Here is a 14609-nt window from a genome sequence, read left to right as displayed (position 1 = left end):
CGGTGACTGGCAAGCCAGGTCTCTGGGCTAGTTGATTCAGAATGGATATCTAGCTGTACAAGCAGGCAAGCAGCTTACTTCCAGACCAAAGATCTGATTCCCTCCATAACACCTGCCTTTGGGGAAAAAAAGAGAAGTACTCATCACTGCTTTGTGCAAAGCTCTCAACAAAAAGTGGGTATCTGAAGCATTGAACTAAAGTAACAGGAACGCGGTCCTGCTTGGACAGAGCTTGGGTGTGAATTGTGGCGTGAGCATACCTAGAAAATAGAGGTAGAAATCAGACTGGAAGGCCTTAAATTAGACTTAATAGATCCATATAACTTCATTCAAATATAGGACTCTAACATTCTTTTGCTTCATGTTTATGTACATTTGGCATCTTTATCCCACATAGTAACTTTTCCTGATGGGGCAAAGAAACTTAAAACCAAAGAAATCTGGTATGTGGAGAAAAATCAATGATATTAGAATGCTTCATCCTCTCCCTTGATGGTGCGAGGAGATGGTTGCTGCTCTTCGTATCCTAACGCTTGCCCAGTATTTGTGTCATAAACCCGTCCTTTCTGGTAGACTGAACCGTGAAACCTAATATGCTGGGAAGTTCTTTTCTACGCTTCTCCATATTTGGGTCTCTCTGCTTTCTTAATTTTCTGTCATTACGTGTTTAGTTCATATTTTCTTATAACTGCTATGGTGATTCCTTTGTCTGTAAGATCATGTGTTGTTAGTATTGACCTTGGCTGTAACTAAGCTGAATGCAAAAAAAAAAAAAAAAAAAAAATTACCATCTTTATTTGTAATTCCACCATCTTCACAGTTTATGATACTGGTATGTAAAGGTAAGGGTATGTTACTGTGTGTTTGTTTTGAAAATCTATGCTCTTTCCCACTAGCTTTGGATTATTTTGGCTGTTACTGAGAGTTACAAAAGCAGGGGTATCTCTGTTATCCTTTTCACTTGAGAATTTGCTTGTGTTTCTAAAGCAGAATCTCTTGGTCACAGCATATGCTTTATTTTCCCCTCAAAATTAAATGTCCATTTTTTTCCTTTTTAATGCTTGCTGTTTACTTTTTTTTTCCCTGTTGTTCTGGATGATGATGATATTAATGTGCTCTGCCAAACTCACTGAGAAAGGAAGAACCTGCTACACCTGGGGCAAGGACCAGTCTGCTGTAATATAATACAATTTCTCAAAAATCCTTCATGTGAAGGCAAACAAAAGCAGCGAGCAGCTGTGTGTTTGCTCCCCAGTCGTGGTCGTGTGCGTCAGTCATGCAGTCAGCGTGCCCCTCAGTCGGAGCTGACAAGGCGTGTGCTAAGTGAACCTGACATCACCAGGTTGGTAAAATAAACTGGGTTATTTCCAATGACTATTGACAGAGGTTTTGCAATGGGAAATATTGCTTCTATTCCTCTTATTTGCCTCCCCGATTCAATTATTTACCTCTTCTCCAAAAAAAAGGGTTTTATAATGCAAGGAGCTGACATCTAAGATTAGAAAGAGAAAAGGTTTGCTTCCGAGTTGTTATTGTGAAGAAAAGGAACAAACCCAGGGAAAGCCTGGGGTTCTGTTTTCTTTCTTTTTTCAAGTTCAGGTCTTTGGGAGTTAGCTGCACGTCTTAATGATGCCTCAGAAAAGTCCAGGAGCTGAATTTTGTACAAAGACTAATGCAAACAGGATTGCTTGAAAAGGTAGCAGTGGTAGGATGCTATGAAGAGAAGTAAGGCAGTAATACTAGAGAAAGAAAAGAGATGAAGAAGGGATACTGCAGAAAGAAAGAAAACGGAAAAAAACCTGGGAGAATTACGACAAAGGGGATAAAGAGCGAGCAAGTGTGATGTTGAAGGAGAAAATTATTAAGTATCAGTAACAAGGTTAGCATTCTAGATTAGTCCAGGTGGAATAGCTTATGTGCAGTCACCTATCAAAAAGGGACAACATTGATCACATTTTCTGTTTTCAAAGCAGAATCTCCTTTGTAGTTTTTCCTGCTCTCATGGAAATGAGACAAGTTTAAGGTGAAGGTGAGGTCTTAAAAAACACGGCAGGTGGGCAAACTCGTATTGCTTGATTTATTTAGTTATTAAATTATTATTCATCTTCCACCCCCTGTTTTTGCTGGTGGCTGAGGCATCAGGGAGCCATTTCACGATGGAGGCGAGACAGTTTCAGGTGGTGTCTGCCCTTGCCTTGCACAGGTCTCGAACCTGCCAGAGGTGAGGTCTGAAAGCAGAGTCCTACAGGGTTGATGCTTGTGTTGCACATTGGTCCGAGATGAGCACAGCAGGCTGCAGTGTACTCCTGGTTTTGATAACTAGCCAGGTATCGATGGGCCTGCTTGATGCCTGCCTGTTTTTACTCAAGGAAAACAAAATCCCACTCAGTCTGTCATAGCGGTCAGTATGAGTACGAATCTACAATCTTGAATTTGACTCCAGCATTTTTATATGCAAACATGTTTACCCACAATTAAAAATTCTGTATGATTAATATCTTCTGTGACTACTGGGATAAAAATCCAAGCCTGTAACGTGCTTATACATCCATGGTAGTTTCTTCATACATGTGGGGTAGATATGATGACCAACGGCATGTTTGCGCCTATAATAACTGAAGTCCCATGTTGTTGACACTTCCCCAATTTATGTCCCTTCATCCAATTTCCAAGGAAACCTTAGAAAAGCAAATGCACCTTGATATTCTGTGTTGCAATGGTGACAGTTATTTATTCTGTGCTTTAGGTTATGCAAACTCTATTTTAATTTTGCAATGAGCTTGTATCAATATTATTTTTGTTGTCGTGCACATCATTTTTGGTGACAGCCCTGTTTAAAGAAGTTGTAACTTTAACAAGCCATCTGTTAACCTTATGTAGAAAGGAACTGCTTTTGTCAATTACTCTAATGAAATCACAAAAATCATTTCCTGGTCTCCAGTTGTAGCCCAATCATCCTATCTTCTGTCAATAGGAGGATATTGAAACACACGGGAAAAAACGTGCACACTTTTATCCTGCCCTGCAATATAGCCACAGTGTTGTATTTTAGTGCAGTAAATTGTAATTAGCCAGTGATGTCAGAAGGCTTTGTTTTACATTAAAAATTCTCTGTAGTGCACAAACTTTTATTCAACATCAGAGTTTCCTCTTTAGTCAGGTAGGAAGGCTGGGCACAGGAACCATGGGAAGACATTTTGAGTTTATGCCAGCCTGATTAGTAAAGATTTTGATTTTGTGAGTTAAGAGATTAGAAAGGAAGGAGAAACACTTCAGCTTAGGTGGGAATAAATAAAACTGCAACATAACTCCATTTTGTCATTTGGGATGAGGCCACTAGAATGGCTGAATGGAAGGAGGAGATACAGTGGATAGAAAAGGCTGGAGTAATGGGGAAGGGAAAAGTGAATGGTGAAAATGTGGAAGAGCAAGGAAGGGCTCTGGCTTTGTGAGCTCTTTAGATGGAAGACGTTTATGAGGGCATAAAATAAAAACCAAGGGAAATTGCCTCTGAGCTGGCAAATGATGTAGGTCCAAGGAAAGTTTCTGAGGGACCTAAATGTATTGGCACTGTGCAGTGTGAGCTGTTCATGTGGGAAAGTCCCAAGCCCAAATGAAGGGAGAATTTGTCCTTTTCCTTTTCCTCCTCTTGGAGACGATTTGACAAGTCCTAAAAGGAGGCAGGAGATAGATGCAGAAGACACTGGTATGGAGTTGCTCTGGAGCGGGGCTGGAGTTGCCCGGGCCGATTCCTGCGCAGTGTTTGTGTTTATGGGTACATGGGACAAACCCAGCAAGAGCACCCAGGTGTAGCCCCGAGAGGCAAACTTCTTGCATCCTTCCTGCTTCTCCAGCCTTTCCAGATGCCAGAACAGGTGGGTAAGGGCAGTATCCAGCACTGTGTTGGGGCAGAATCTGTGTGAGTGTGTCTTGGAGCCCACCCTGCCCGCTTCCCTCTTGACCAGTGCTCTCCAGCAATGGACTTAAGGATCAGAATCCTATCTTTTATTGCAATATTATCACTAACTTTCGCTAACGGATCTGGAGCCGTCCCTCAAGATGGAAGTGTGAAAATAATCACAGCACTACTCCACAGCTGTCATCTTTTGCATTAGAAGAGCTCTTAATACTGCAGTACCCTCTGTGTGGTAGACTTATTTTTGGTCCACGGTGTAAATGTTGAGCGCTCTTTTTTGGAAGAACCTGCTGAATGCGACACAGCATGATATGGTTGCTGTTACAGGGTAAGGGAACTGCTTTCATGATTTAATTAACCAGTCGTTCTGCTGATCCCCGAGTTTACTCAGACTTGAAAGAAGTAAGCTTAATTAAATTAAACAAAGCTTTTTCCTCCCCACACATGCTCTGGGCCCTTTTGCTTTTTCTGAGAGAAAACAAAAAGCTTATGAATAGCAGGCACAGTCTTTTTTGTTGTTGACCTGTTGCAGAAGGCCAGCGGGAGAAAGATTATGCACAGGTGCAGTATGTGCATGGCATCAGAGGAAGAGGACACATGGGTGTTTGAAATGAGTTGGGTATTTTTAATTTTAAATTCCTGTGTTAGGTTGGCAAAAGGATAAAACTGTCAAGGTTTCAGTGTTGTCTGTTGCAGGTCAAGATAATTTTGACAAAAAGTGGTAATGTTTCAGTTGAAACCTTATAGAAAGAGAGGAAAGAGATGAGAGGTTTGAATTCAGGTCTCAGCTTATCCAGAGGCTTTTGTATTTAACCACCTTAAGCTGAGTAACCCCTCGGTGCCTTGCAATGTGATTCAGCAGCAAATCTGGATTAAGTGGTTTTCCCCCAGCCAGAAGTGACTGCCTGTTAGGTTGTACCGCTCAACCATCTACCTGTGTGTTTTTGAGAGCACAGTCACAAATTTAAAGTGGTCTCTTTGTCTGGCCACAGATGGAGAGCGTTGTGTAAGAGCACTTCCTTGTCCAAATGTGGGCTTTCTGCCTCCTCTCACATGGAGCTGTTCCGACAGCAGCTTAGGCCTGCCCTCGCCTAACACCGCGTCTTCATTTCTAGTCTTGTGCGTATGCTGGGGAGGTTTATGGAGGGAGATGCAGTCATGGGAAAGACAGTTCCCTTATATTCTACTACATGCGCTTACGTCGTGTGTTTGTCATTTGCAAATGACACGGCATGTGTCTACGCAGATGTCATTTATGGTGCCCTATGCCCATCTTACCAGCAAATCTCTGATAACTACTTTTGCCATGTGATTTTTCAGGTGAATTTGCACCTGCCTACCGGGAAATTAATTCTAGACTGTATTTTCTTACTTGTTTGTACTAATAGCGTAAGAGTAAGTGGTTGGGGTGAAAAAGCTCAGTAAAAGCAAGAAATACCAAGTCTATTTAATCCCCTTTATTCTCTGGAACAATTCTCCCATCAGTCGAAAGCAAAGTTGATTAAGCACAATATGCTCTTGACTAAAACCAGATTTTAAAATAAGCAAATACTTTGTCCAGGTATTTTGCTGGATATTAAAAATTAGTTTGACTTATGTAAAATGAACTTTGTTTCCTGTCTTTTCTTTCTAAAAATTAGTACTCTCTTTTCCCATCCCTAGCTCTTTTCCATTTAAATCCTAAAAGCATTGTGAAAAGATGGGAGGTGTAGTGTTAGTTCACTAAATATACTGTTGAGAATTGTACTGAGCTCTACTTGCACAAATGTATCTTCATTAAATCTTCATTAACCTGTTCTGGTCTACACTTGCATCCTCTTGTCAATATTCGGCTATATGTCTGCTCACAGGTTACTACCCTAATCTTTTATCCATTATCCTGGTTACTGTTTAGCTAATGCTTTTAGCCTTGAATATTCTTATAATGTTATATTTCTCTGAAACAAAATTTTGCACTCAGTGTTACTAAAAGCAAAGCCCTCTAATCAGGCAGATGAAACTCATTAGTGTTACGTTTTAAGGAGCCTTTCTTTGATACAAACTAATTAATTTTGCCCCATTGCAAAATTGTCCTAACTGTAATGGGAGCTAAAATCTAATAAGATAAAAGAAACTCAGAGGGGAAAAAAAGGTCTGTCATGACAACACAGTGAGATGAACAGCTTTTGCTAATCTTGGAAATGATGATGTGTTTTACAGCGCTGAGGCTGAACATTTTGCAATTGCCTGCGCGTTTGAAGTCCCTACTGTGAATTGATGGTTTTACGTTGCCTGCTGGTTTTCATCCTTGCAGCAGAAAGTAACTGCGATTTATTTACTTTGTTCATGCTGACCAGTGGTCAGTGTTAGTGCTCAGACCACAGCTTGCCCTCAATAGTCTGTTTTGCTGTGTGAATACCAGGTTTTAATGGATGGGGGGGGGTGTGTGTGTGTGTGTGTCTCAAATCTGCAGACTGAGAATGGTCCTCCAAGCTCATTTCACTTTGAAACACTGGTGGAACAGAACAGATTGGCTAGGAACGAAAAATCTGGCCACATCCTCTGCTTCAGAAAGGCTGATTGTTTACAGCAAGGAGGTGAAATGAATACAAAACCCCTCCTTTAGCAGGCAGACCCAACTGTGATTGTTTGGACCTTATGAGTCAGCTCTTGATTTCCCTTGGCCTTGCTATTTTTAAAGTGTGTGAAATACGTTGAATATGGTCTTTCTTCTTACATTCAACACATCTAATGTCGGATAAACTTCCTCAATGAATATGAATATGAATATGGTAGAGGCTGGTTACTGGCATGCATTCCTGGTAAGGCTGCGTTGTCAGAAGTGCCTGAAGAGCTCTGATTGTTCTCTTTTCTGAGTGGATCAAAGTCTGCCGAATCGCCTTCTGAGCTGCGCTTACTCATATCATTAGCAAATACAAAGCTTTCTCCTTTGTTAGCTCGTTCCACCTCACTTTGAATGCAAAATATGCTGCTGTTATACTAATTAGGCCAACAGGCTGAGGTTAACACTCAGTCACTTCTCTTATCTGCAGGCTTATTTATGCATTTGACTATTTTGCTTTGCGTTTGCTTATGATGTAGAAGAACTGGATCATTCTTGAGGTTTTTGAATAAAAATGGTAATGCAGTAGAAATAGTGCTAATGTGGTGGTTCCTCAATGAAGGGAGTCCACTTCTTCTATATTTTCTGCTTAAGGGATGGAGAAGTATCGGGTCCTGGCCAGAAGTAATCCCTGGCTTTGGATCCCATGTTACTCTGAGTGCTAAGAGTGGCTGTTTTTAGTGCTGGTGGCTGAGGTTGCCTACGGCTCTCGGACACTTCTCCTCTTCTCGGACACTTTGTGTTTCAGATTCAGGATAAGCATTTTGGGACCTGGCCAGAAGACCTGGCTTTGGATCCCATGTTACTCTGAGTGCTAAGAGTGGCTGTTTTTAGTGCTGGTGGCTGAGGTTGCCTACGGCTCTCGGACACTTCTCCTCTTCTCGGACACTTTGTGTTTCAGATTCAGGATAAGCATTTTGGGACCTGGCCAGAAGACCTGGCTTTGGATCCCATGTTACTCTGAGTGCTAAGAGTGGCTGTTTTTAGTGCTGGTGGCTGAGGTTGCCTACGGCTCTCGGACACTTCTCCTCTTCTCGGACACTTTGTGTTTCAGATTCAGGATAAGCATTTTGCACCCCATACTCTGAGCTCTCTGCAGCTCACAGCAATGGCAGCTTTGGTGCCAGAGCCCTCAGCACGAAGCGGCTTCTCAGCCTCGCTCCCCCTGCCAGGGCTTTGGGGCTGACGGCCAGCGTTGGTGCAGAGCAGCTGCGTAACCTTGGCTCAGGCTGCTGTGAAAACAGCTGTGAGCTGCCTCTTCATTCACTCTTGCCTCAGCTACGCGGCAGGAAGGCTGTGCCTGGCCACATCCCTCACTGATCCCAGCTTGCTGACTTGACTTCCTGGCTTGACACCAGACCTGCTTGCCACTATGGACGTGTCTGGAGATCTGGTGGCTGCACCTGGGTGCCATCCCCGGGCCCACCCTGCTCCCCTTGCTCGGGCGCCGTGGCGCTGCCCACCGCCTGGCTGTCGTCTCTGCACCAGCAACTGTGAGCCGGGCTGCGAAATCCTGCAGGAGGGATGTGGATGCGTGACCCTTCTGCTTTACAGGCTGGGTAATCATTCGACCATCCTGCCAGGAGGGCAGGATTGGTGCATAAGCCCAAGCAGAACAGTATTTGTAAGACTCAGGTTGTGCTAATGGAAATGCAGTATTTCCTCACCTTCTCTAAGCTGCGCTTAGGCAGTACGTAGATCAGTTTGTCAAGCTTTCCACTTGGCTTTCCCCATCCCTGGTTGACGGTTGTCACTGGACTAAATCCTGTAGTAACAAGGGCAATTTTTGCTGACTGGTGCAGGATCAGAGCTCTGTTGCTTCCTGCAGATTTAACGTGAAGTGACTTGGCCAACACTGAGCAGGTACGGAGAAGGAAAAAGAAAAAAAGAGTTGTAATTGGCACTTCTGTACCCACTAACTGCAGAGTAGTTGAAGCAAAGAGATCTTTCAGGATTTTGGTTCCCAATTAGACAACAGTTTTGTTTGAAATGTAGCTGATATTAAATTTACAATAACATATTCACTGGTGAAAAAAAAATCAGAGCATGGTTTCTCCCTTGGCCCAGCAGCATCTTAACTAACCTTTTGTAAAAAGCATGCAAAGATGGTGTTAGAAAAAACTACACCTTGTTTGCTCAGAGCAGCATGTAACTCATGTCACTCAAGATTTTGTTTAGCTTTTATGAAAAGAAAAATATTACCTGCCTCAGATGAAAGGGCTAATATTATTTCTTTAAACAGTCCAAAGCAGATATACAAACAGTGAACGGTCTGTTAGCTAGATGTGCTTCAGTAGATTTACACAGCGTCTCTGGCTTTTCAAAAATAAGCGTGCTTAAAGGCTATTGATACTACAGCTGGCTGAATCACACCGAGTGGGCAATTTGCCTGATTGGTGGTTCTTGCACTTTTAATTGGAAAAGATATTTGTAAATGTTTTCAATAATTGCGTAATTTAAATTCCCCTTTTTCTTTTGTTACCTATTAACTGCTTGCGAATCAAATGCTTTATTATTCAACAGCTATTCAGTAACATGGAGAGTTAACTGATTGCTACACCCTCAGGGGGATGTGGTCCCCTTCCCAGTAGCTGAGTTACTGCACGGAGACTTCCAGACATTTCTCGGTGGTTGTTCTGAGTACAGTGCGTGACACTGCCATAGCCTCACGCTGGTGAATGGTTGGGAGAATTGCCCTGGGAAGTGGTTGTTGGAAGAACGGTGGTTCACAGAAGAGGGAACAAATGGAAGAATTCCCTTGTTGAAAGCTGGGGATTTCAGGTCCATACATTTTTAGAAAATTTGGAAAGCTTTTTGATTTGGAGCTGTTTAACTCCCAGCATTTAGCTAAATGACCTAAAACACAATGATAGGATATCTCCTTTAAGTGAGACAGGTCAAAGCTTGGGAGAATGAAGATTAGAAAGTGAAGATTAGAAAGTGAATGGAAGCGGGTGCTGCTGCTTAGGTGTTGTTACAATCAATGCTTTATAAATACTAAAAATCCATAGAAGAAAGTGAGTCAGATTTTCACACATCAATATATTAGGACATCCATAAAATGCAAACAGAATATGAGGAAGATCTGTGAAACCTATACTGAAAGCAAACTGTTTCAAAGGGCTGCATGATGTTCATCTTCACGCTTCCCTGCAACTTCCACAGTGCTTGCCTAAGTGCCATGTGATCCTTATAGGCATAACTTGTCTGCAGGAGTTAATTAATGGAAAGGCAGAGGGCTGTGATTAGAATTTGCAGTAGTCTGTTCTGGAGAAGGTAATTATGATTAGAGCAGACTTAGTACTGTCGTATTAAACCTGTTTTGTTCGGGGATTTAACACTTCATACCTTTTTCTGGAAAAAAGCTTTAAGTGGCCACACTGCCTCAGGCAAATGCTCCTGGTTGGAAAGGCAGATGGCTGGGCCAAGTGAAGTCCAAGGGATGGCCGAGGAGGTTTATACACCAGAAGTGATGTTGTGAAATGACTTCATTGAGACTAGAGCACTTTCTCCTATCACGCGGGGAGAAGGGGTAATTCACGCTGATGACCTTGACGGGATTGAGAAGACTTTAGGGCTGACTGATTCTCTCCTTCAGTCTTGCTGTGTTCAGGTAGATAATCTTATCTTTCAGCAGAAGATTAATATCCCTCCAGATCATTCCCAAGCTGCCTTTCCATGGTTCTTGCCTCATCAGTTGTCACCAGGTGAACAAAATCACCCCCTGACTCTGTCTCTCCCCTAGTGCTGGAGCACTTGGGAGCCCCTGTAGTACGTTTTTTTCTGTCTTTTCCCCTCCCTGACCCAGACCAGCTTCCTCAAAGTATTGGTGGATACAAGACTTGTGCTGTATCTGGAAAGATGCACCAGGTTGAGTCCTTACATATTTTACCTATGACCCATGGAGAGCAAACTTTCTCAGAGTGCGAGGAAGAAGAGATGTAGGGCAGAAGGTTTATGTTGCTCTGTTTCTCAGACAGTGAAAAGTGAGTCCCTTTACTGTGTGGCCCTCTAGGGAGGGGAAGATCTGGGGGTGTGGTAGTTTGTTTTTAATACTTTTCAGCCTAAGCATTTATCTACAAATGTGCACCCACAAGTGTCAGCACCACTGTCTGGTTGCAAACTCTGCCGTCAAGTTCCTGCCTTGAAGAACAAAACAGACCCCCCCCAAAAAAACCTAGAGGAGAAGAGTCACCTCTGAGTTAGCAGCTGGGAAGCAGGAATAGAGTTGTGGCCTCTTCTGGAGCCACTTGACATTCCTGGAGCTACTCCGGCAAAGGGCCCAGAAAACACAGAACTTCTCAGTCTGACACCACCCTCTCACTGGATCTGGAGGCTGCTGAGAAGAGGACTCCTCATTTAACAAGAAATTATGAGGTAATGATGTAATTGAAAGACAGCTCTTGTAGCCTTCATGGTGAGCGCTACCACAGTCGCTCTGTGCCAATGCAACAAGTTTTGCGGCAGCCGCACATGGCAAGACGCTATCTTGCAAAACCTGTGATCAGCTTGACCCACTTTTGAGCAGGGTCAGACCTGTACTCGATCCTCAGGTGCTGATTATCTGTCTGGAGGGCTTTGTCTGTATGAGAGGCTATATGTGAGAAATCTCCTGTGGGCTTTAAAAAAAAAAAAAAAAAAAAAATCACTGTATTGCCTTATCTCTCATGAGATAAGGAGAGGCTTGTTTCCCTATGGTGTTGATGCCCCAGGTTGTGTCTTTGTCCTTCACAACTCCTTCCCACCTGTGTAGACTTCTGATGTCCCACTGAAAACTTTTGGCCTCTCTCTGCCTCGGTGCTCCTGCAGACCAGCTCTGTGACAATTCAGACATTTTCTGTGTCAGTCTTTACTTGTACTGCCTCCTCCCAGGATGAGCAGAGTAGCACCTGTGTATGTTGCTGTCCTGTTTGTATTGCACTCCATACCTGACTGCTAGCAGTTTTGCTGTGCTATATTGATCTTTTCTGCGGTGAGGGGCCTAAGCCACCATTCTTAAATGGTAGGATACGCTGCCAGCTTTTGGGAGAAGGTAGAAGTGTCCCGCTGTCTGTGAAAACCCAAAGCAGCAGTTGTGCTCGTGACAGAGTGATGGTTTTCTGAAACCCTGCAACCCTAAGGCTGTGGAGATTCAGCTTTCAGATGAAACTTTTTAAATCATTCTCCTATAAAACCATCTGCAGATTCACAGGAGCCGGAAACGCTGCGTGGAGAGGAGCAGAGCAGGCTCCAGTGAGAACCCAGTGAAAACAGGCTGTAATTGAGTCAGTTCATGCTTTGCGGTTCTGCTCTTTCAGACTACAGGGCATTGGCTGTGGTGAACAAGCACTTCTTACTAAACCAGTGAATCAGCTTTAATCTGCTCCCCAAAATTCTGGGAATCCTGGTTATCTCTTTATGTAACTAATTAATTTCATATTAGGTTACATGTCCTTGGCTGTTACTGTACTGCTCGCACGCTATCAGCAGTTATAGGCCAAGCTGACCGTGGGCTCCGCAGCGTTAGCTATGAGGAGAGGGATGACCAGTGTCCCAGAAAGCTCCTGCTCAAATTGGAAATGACAGGGTGGGGATGGGAGGCAGGGACACTCCTGTCTGTTTATCAGACTGGGGCCTCGGAGGTAGGAAGTGCCCTTAAATCTGGCATAGCTGGCAGCTCAGTTTATAACCCCTCCATGGCTCTCATGTGCTGTGAAGCTTGTGTGCTTCTGCTGAGTTCAGCTTCACCATCTTGTGTTTTGGTGTGGCCCCTCAGACTGTCCTGTGCCCTTCTCTGTGCTTTGTGTCTTCAGGTACCCGCAAATGCTAAGCAAACCGCTGCTTCTGTTGTCTCCTGGGGAGAGAGGCTCCAAAGCGGGTGTTCAGAAGTGCTTGGGTGACTGACTCTTTGCTGAGCATCTTTACAGGTCTGGGCTGTAGGGGAGGATGTCCATGTCCCTTCACACTAGAATAATCCATATGTGTACACCAAGAATAAACTGGCTTTCACAATGTATCTTGTGAAAGCTTATAACCTTTGAAGGAGAGGGAAAGACAGATCTGAGTAAAAGTTAAAAAAACCCCAAAAAACCAAAACCAAACTTTCATTCACAGTTAAAGTGACCTGAACTCAGCTGTCTTCTGATGCCTGAGGAAATGTGAGTGAGAATTGTATCTTGCATTTTCTTTCAAATTTTATCAAGGATTCGCACAACATTTTGACAGAAAAGAAAACACGGGAATTGCAACCTGGCTGCTACCAGGAAGTACTGGAAACCCAGCCTGAGCCCAGATTTCCAAATAAAAGATGCTTACCTGCAATGGAAGAGCTTCTACAGGGCTACCTAGTGAGTCATTAAAAAAAAAATCATATGCAGGATGACATGTAAATTCTTATTATTGCTGCATTTGTGATAGGGAAAACTGACAGATTAGTCATGTTCTATCATAAATATCTTACTGTGCCCATGTTTACAGATTCATTATTAATATCAGGCTCTCATATGCTCAAGATCCTGGGTAAAGATCCTATGAATTGTTTGGTTTTTGAGTCAGCTTGTTTGATGGGGATATCTATTCTGCAAGAAGGAAGTGAAATGTCTGTTGTAGAGCTACAATATAGTGAATAAATACTGCATTTTCTTTATGAAGGGAAAATTGAAGCATCTGGTCATGAAATATATCCCATGAGCAAACTGGAACAAACTGGCTTTTCCAGCTATGTCATCACTTACAGCCGTGCTCTTTCAATCCCGTGCTGTGTCTGAAGGGCAGAGCTAGTCACCCTCAGTCCTCTTAGAAACAGGACTGTTTGAAGTTCAATGCCTTCTAGGAAGATGGAAGACACTGACATCATTGGAGATGTCGGTGCAAGTGTGACTCTGCCTCGGTTAGATGTTAGCCTGGATGTTGGCTTCATCAGTATAATTTATCATTTGCATTACATCAGTGTCTAAGAGATCTATCTGGAATCAAGGTTTCAATATTTTAGGCACAGAAGAGAAAAATACTGGAGATTTTTCAGACATGAGAGTAAATCAGGGTAAAACTAGTCATTGCCTTTTTTTTTTTTTTTTTGAGTGTTTCTTTGAAAGGTAGGTTTGCAAGGAACGTAACAAAAGACCAGAACCTCTGGGTTTTGGGCAGCCCCATGCCCAACACAAAACAATGAACCCTTCCTCCCCCAGACCCTTAAAGCCTTCAAGGGATTATGTTCCTGGGGAACGTTTGGCTTCTCCTGCTGTGTACCGCAAATCCCCTTATCTTAATGCTGTTGCCAAGCCTGACCTGAGAGGAGACAGTGAGGACTGGGTTTATTGGAGTCTAAAAACCATGATAGTTTCTAAAATATAAACATATGTCTAGATCTACACAGAAAAGAAATGGCACTATATATGATATGAAAATATATACTTTCCTGCTAATTGAAATATAGTTATTCTTCATGTACGTGCAGGAGTTTTTTAGAAAAGAAGTAATGTGCTGCAATTTATTTTCACAGCAACAAATGCACTGTTATTTTTAGTGAAGAACTCGGTACATCCACCCGCCAGGTTTCTCTTTGAGACTACAACCTGCACCACACCCTTTGGCAGCAGCTTTGCAGAGCATTTAAAGAGCTCCTTGCCTGGGCTGCTGATTCCCTATAGCTAAAGCATTCCCTTGCAGGCAGCTCTGCTGATTTACCCTCAGCTGCGGACTCAGCCCTCGCAACCTCTCATTTCTCACGCAGTTTGCCTTCCTTTTCCCACAGGGAGCGTATATATTAATTTGCGATGAGCGGCCACTTGTTTGGGCGGGGGCTGCGGGGACACAACGGCGGCAGACGGGCCTCCTCCAGCCGAACGCTGGTTCTCCTCAGCCCCGTGGGGTGCCAATTCACGTTAGCTGCAAAACCCACGAAAAGCCAGTCTTCTCCGACACCCCCTCCCCAATCTTCCTGATACGGGTGACCGAGGAGATGTAACTCAGGAGGGAAAGCGCCTCTTTTGGTGCGGTGTTCTTCGGGGTGCGGAGATGGTGGATGGTTGCTGGCTGCTTCCGAGCATCCCAGCTCCGCAAACCAGCGTTTGAACAAAGAGCTTTCCGCGGGTATTATGAAGCGGGTTCACC

At 43.5% G+C, this 14609-nt stretch overlaps 1 protein-coding gene across 1 annotated transcript in view; it reads right to left on the bottom strand.

The window, feature by feature from the left end:
- The window catches only part of GTF2H1 (general transcription factor IIH subunit 1), a 227247-nt gene that overhangs the window by 70673 nt on the left and 141965 nt on the right, over nucleotides 1–14609 (bottom strand). The gene's annotated exons all lie outside the window — the stretch shown is intronic.

The sequence above is a fragment of the Pelecanus crispus genome, chromosome 6 (genome assembly GCF_030463565.1).
Source record: "Pelecanus crispus isolate bPelCri1 chromosome 6, bPelCri1.pri, whole genome shotgun sequence".
NCBI lineage: Eukaryota > Metazoa > Chordata > Aves > Pelecaniformes > Pelecanidae > Pelecanus > Pelecanus crispus.
Note: the sequence above shows the minus strand (reverse complement) of the source record. Positions and strands in the feature narration are given on the sequence as shown.